Here is a 6257-nt window from a genome sequence, read left to right as displayed (position 1 = left end):
ATGTGAGTACAACATGGTACGACCACTTAGGAAAACTGGCAGCTTCGTTGAAAAATTGAACATGCATCTACCGTGTGATCCAGCAATTCTAGCCCTACGTGTTCATCCGAGAGATATAAAACCATGTGGCTACAACAGCTGTACAAGAATCCGATGCATCTTTATTCATAATAATAAAAAATGGAGAACAATCCAGATGTCCTTCAATAAGTGAACGGATAAATTGTGGTGTATCCACATGGGAGTATCATCCTTAAAAAGAAACTCCTCTTCGAAGATTATCCTCACCATGCAACAACACAGGTGAATGTCAAAAATACATTATGTCGAATGGAAGAAGGCAGACACAAAAATACATAACAGTATGATTCCTGAAGTGTTAGGATCTTTTTTAAAGATCTCAAAAGTGGGAGAGAGAGAGAGAGAGCAGGTGCACACCAAGGGGAGGGGCAGAGAGGGAGAGAGAATCCCAAGAAGCACGGAGCCCAAGTTCATGTTCCCATGAACAGTGAGACCATGACCTGGGCTGAAACCAAGAGTTGGACGCTCAACCGACTGAGCCACCCAGGTGCCCCATGGGGTATTAAGAGCTTGATGCTGTCACTGCACCCAGAGGACTTGATTGGTCCAGAAACCCAGTTTATTATTATCATTATGCAAATTACCTAAATTATCCCAGAGGAGAGAGAGCTATTAACAGACCCATTTCAATAGAGTGGAGTTGTTGGGGCACGTGGCTGACGCAGTCGGTAGAGCTTGCGACTCTCGCTCTCAATCTCAGGGTCATGAGTTCAAACCCCGCATTTGGGCGTGGAGCCTAGTTAAAGTTAAAAAAAAAATAGAGTGGAGTTGTCAAAAAATTGCTCCTTCAAAAAGCACCAGACAGTGCTGCAGAATTTAACCACCTAAACAGATACCTTAACCTCTTCTAAAACATAGAAACAGAAGGAAGTCTTCAGAATTCTTTTTATGAAGCAAACACAGCACTGAGATAAAAACCTGATGAAGAAAGCAAAAAACAAAGAAACCCAACCCCAGAAACCTATCTCACTTATTCCTGAAAACTGCATGAACTGACAATTTCACCAGAACACCAAAAGAATAATACATCATTATCAAGTACAGTATACTCTAAACGTGGCTTAATATTTGGAAATTAAGTGGCCTACCGTTAGTAAATCTATTACTGTAACTCCATGTAAAGTAATATATTAACATAATAAAAAGTGAAAATTAATATTAAGTCCATAGATGCATCCGTACATGATTTTCTTAATATGTTTGAAAAATGAAGGTGAACAAAAGGTTAAACCTAAAGTTATCATATGAGCCAGCAACTCCACTCCTAGACATGTGCCTAAGAGAGATGAAAATGAAAACACAGAATTTGTACAAGAACGTTCAAGCAGCATTATTTGCAATAGCCCCAAAGTGGAAAAAACCCAATGTCTATCAGTTGGTAAATGGGTGAATGTAAAGGGGCATCACCATGCAATGGAATTTTTTTTGACTTTTTTCAATATTTATTTTCGAGAGTGGGGCAGAGGGGCAGAGAGAGAGGGAGACACAGAATTCGAAGCAGACTCCAAGCTCTGAGCTGTCAGCACAGAGCCCAACGCAGGGCTCGAACTCGCGAACCTCGGGATCATGAACTGAGCCAAAGTCGGACACTTAACCAACTGAGCCACCCAGGTGCCCCACGGAATACTATCAAGTAATAAAAAGAAATGAAGTACTGATATATGCCACAACCTGGAAGAACCTGAGAACGTGATGCTAAGTGAAAGAAGTCAGTCATAAAAGACCAATTATTGTATGATTCCATTAATAGGAAAAATCCAGAATAAGCAAATTTACAGAGACAGAAAAAGGTGTGGTTGCCTAGGTTGGGGGAATGGAGGTGAGGAGTGAAAGCTAATGGGTACCAGCTTTCTTTTGAAGGTGATGACAATGATCTAAAATTAGATTATGGTGATGGTTTTACACCCTCTGTTGAATATACTAATCTCTGTGAATCTACTAAAAATGCTACTATTCAGTCTCTGAATAGACTACAAGCCATTGAGTTGTACAGTTTACATGAAGAGGTTTTATGGTGTGTAAATTATATCTCAGTAAAGTTGTTTTTATAAAAAGTAAATAGACTAAATCCGCCAATTGTAAGGGATTGTCAGACTGATTTAAAAAGCAAGACTTGGGGGCTCCTGGGTGGCTCAGTCGTTTGAGCATCTGGCTCTTGACCATGGTCTCGCGGTTTTGAGACACAGCCCCACACTGGGCTCTGAGCTGGCAGTGAGGCTCTCTCTCTCCCTCTCTCTCTGTGCCCCCCCCCCTCCCCGCTTGTGCTTTGTCTCTGTCTCAAGATAAATAAATAAACTTAAAAAAAATAAAAAAAGCAAGACTTAACTGTAGGCCAGCTAGAAGAAACTCACTTTGTACATAAAACACTTGGGTTCAGGTCATGATCTCTCGGTCTGCGAGTTCGAGCCCCGTGTCAGGCTCCGGGCTGACAGCTCAGAGCCTGGAGCCTGCTTCAGATTCTGTGTCTCCCTCTCTCTCCCCCTCCCCTGCTCATTCTCTGTCTCTCTCTGTCTCTCAGAACTAACTGTTGAGGGGCGCCTGGGTGGCTCAGTCGGTTAAGCGTCTGACTTCAGCTCAGGTCACGATCTCACGGTCCGTGAGTTCGAGCCCCGCGTCGGGCTCTGGGCTGATGGCTCAGAGCCTGGAGCCTGCTTCCGATTCTGTGTCTCCCTCTCTCTCTGCCCCTCCCCCGTTCATGCTCTGTCTCTCTCTGTCTCAAAAATAAATAAAACGTTAAAAAAAATTAAAAAAAAAAAAACAAAACTAAATGTTGAAAAAAAAATTTTTAATAAAAAAAAATTTTTAAGTTTGGTACCAAAGAAACCACCAACAGCTAGACAAATAGAACAGACTAGAAAGTGCAGAAATAATCCTCATGTATATGGTAATTTAACTTTTTAGAAAGATGACATTATAAATAAGTGTGGAGAGAGGAATTACTAAAAAAAAAAAATAGTGTGGGGACAACTAGCTTGTCTTTATGTAAAAAGAAAAAAAAAAGAAAGCTGGATCCCCACCTCACTTCTCACACCAAAATACTTCTCCAGTGGATTTATTTTTATAATCTTGGAGTGAGGGAAGGCCATTCTAAGCCAAAATCCAAACCCAAATCTATAAAGGAAAAGATAGACACGTGTAACTAAGTGAAACGTAAACACATTTCTGGACAAAACATTATTTGTAACATGATAGGATATGGTACGCAACATGACCCATAGTTAAATTCCTTAATTTATAAGCATTCACACAAATCAATAAGACGGATAAAAGGGACACCTGGGTGACTCAGTCGGTTAAGCAGCTGACTGGTTTTGGCTCGGGTCATGATCTCACAGTTCGTGAGTTCAAGCCCCACATCGGGCTCCGTGCTGACAGTACGGAGCCTGCTTGGGATTCTCTCTCTCTCTCCCTCTCTCTCTGCCCCTCTCACTCTCTCTCTCTCTCTCTCAAAAATAAATAAATTTTTTTTAAAAATTTAAAAAATAAGATGGAAAAAGGAAAACTGGCTAAAAAAAGTCGTTTGCTACAAAAGAAATAGATACAGTCAATAAACATGCAAAAAGATGCACAACTCATAATCACAGAATTCTAAACCAAAATAAAAGGCGATGTCCCTTTTCACCTACTAAGGCAAAAATGCTTAAGTTTGTTGACATCCGATGCGGTCAAGGACATACAAGGAAATAAACAGCTTTATACTGGAAGGGGCGTTGGTGCACGCCTTCTGGCAGATGATTTAGCATATTAGTTACTAAAATGTTTATATGTCCCTGTCCTTTAGCCCAGGGGATATTTGGGCCAGCAAGTTGGAAGGAAAAATACGCAGAGAGAGAAAGAGAGGGATGCTTGGGTGGATGAGTGCCTGGATTGGAGAGCTAGGGAGAGGCCTGCACCCCAGGACAGAGATGACTCAGGGCAGAGTGGGCCAGGATGGCTGGGGGCCCAGGCAGGGCTGGCGTCAAGGGCCAGGTCGGGGATGCTCTGGGCGGGTCAGCTGCACGCGGAACGGGAAGAGGAGCTTGGTGGCAGAAAAATGAGTGGCTTGGGCTCCGTCCTTACAGGGAGAGGAGGGTAAAGGAAGCAATTCTGAAAAAGACAGACTGTCAGCGATCCTCAGAGAGGTGACGCAAAGAATCCTTGATGCTACAGGTCTGCCTCGTTCGGTTTGGCGCTCGGCCCAGACACCGAAGGGAACAGGGAATAATTCCAAGAGGAGAAATGGGCTCCCTCCCAGACACACATCAGGAGGGTGAGTCAGAAGGGTCTGAAGAAAGGGCGGGTTCAGCCCATTTACATCTCACGGACAACAAAGGAAAAGTACTTGTAACTACTTTTTTTTTTTTTTTCTGGTAACGTTTCCCATTTGTTGCTATTGTTATCCCATCTCAAAAAAAAAAAAAAAAAAAAAAAAACATAAAAACCCACGGTTTAGGGGCTCCTGGGTGGCTCAGTCGGTTAAGCTTCCGACTTCAGCCCAGGTCTTGATCTCACAGTCCGTGGGTTCGAGCCTCCGCGTCAGGCTCTGTGCTGACAGTTTGGAGCCTGCTTTGGATTCTGTGTCTCCTTCTCTCTGCCCCTCCCCTGCTCATGCTCTCTCTCTGTCTCAAAAATAAATAAACACATTAAACAAAAACTAAAAAAAAAAAAAAAAAAAAACGGTTTAGATTCGTGAGATAGAATGCGCACACAGGAAAGTGCACAAAACAAGACAATTTCACAAATCAGTGAAAAGTGAACACCTGTGGAGCCACCGCCTGGGCTGGGGGGAATCAACTGGGAGCCCCAGAAGCCCAGGGGTGCCCCCCCCTGCAGATTACAAATGCAACCACTACCCTGACACAGAATCCAAAGCAGGCTCCAGGCTCCGAGCTGTCAGCACAGAGCATGATGTGGAGTTCGAACCCACGAGAACCACGAGATCATGACCTGAGCCGAAGTCAGATGCTTAGATGACTGAGCCACCCAAGCACCTCTGCCCTGACTTCTATAGTCATTATTCCTGCTTTCTGGTTTTACCATCTAAGTGTATGCACGATGTGTCTGGTCCGTTTTTAAACTTTTCTAAATGGAATCCTACAGTATGTCTTTCGTATGCCTGGCTTCCTTCACTCAGCGTAATCTTCTTTTATGATTTATCCAATTTATCCGCGTTGACTGAGATGTATGGCCAATGTTTCTCCCCCATGTGGGGACCTAAGTGTCCAAACACTACTTAATGAAAAGACCACCCTTCCCTCACTACTCTGTTGTGCCACCTGTCACCACTGGGTGTCTATACTGTGCCTCCCTGAGACCCAGGCAAGAGGGTCTCCTGCCCCGGGCAGCAGGTGCTAGCACCCCAGTTCGCTATTATCATCTCAACTGTGTCTGATCCGAACCCCATCCGTTGGATTCTTCATCATAATGATCACACTTTTTTCAGTTCTAGAATTTTGTGTCATCCTTTTTCAAGTCTGCTATGTAATTTTTTATAGTTTCCACTTCTCTGCCCAGCATTTCAAGCTTGACCTGGACCTCCTCGAACATGGCAAGAATCGTTGTGTTCAGGCTGCCGCTGCTGTTTTCAACATCTGGAGTCTCCACGGGTCTGTTTCTATGCTCAGCTGTCTCTGCACGTTCTCGCTTATGGAGTCTTGTCTCCTCATACAGCTGGTTATCTTTGATGGTTTATTAGATGGTATTTTCTTTTTTTTTTTTAATTTTTTTTAACGTTTATTTATTTTTGAGACAGAGAGACAGAGCATGAACAGGGGAGGAGCAGAGAGAGAGGGAGACACAGAATCTGAAACAGGCTCCAGGCTCTGAGCTGTCAGCACAGAGCCTGACGCGGGGCTCGAACTCACGGACCGTGAGATCATGACCTGAGCCGAAGTCGGACGCTTAACCGACCAAGCCACCCAGGCGCCCCCTAGATAGTATTTTCAAAAACAATTTTTAGAATAACTTGAGACTCAGGCTGATGCTATTTTCCTCCAGAAAGGATTTTTTCATTGGTATCTTTAAGGTATCTTTACCTGGGGGTAAGGGTAGGGTCTGATACCAGACCGGACAATTTTAAATACAGGTTTAAAGCCTGAAATTTCCTTTTTTTTTTAATTAAAATTTTTTAATGTTTATTTTTGAGAGAGAGAGAGAGAGCAGGGGAGGGGCAGACACACACACACACACACACACAC

The sequence above is a fragment of the Panthera pardus genome, unplaced genomic scaffold, assembly GCF_024362965.1.
Source record: "Panthera pardus isolate Hobbes unplaced genomic scaffold, ASM2436296v1 HiC_scaffold_3, whole genome shotgun sequence".
Classification (NCBI taxonomy): Eukaryota; Metazoa; Chordata; class Mammalia; order Carnivora; family Felidae; genus Panthera; species Panthera pardus.
The sequence above is the reverse complement of the archived record's forward strand: the minus strand, read 5'-3'. Positions refer to the sequence as shown.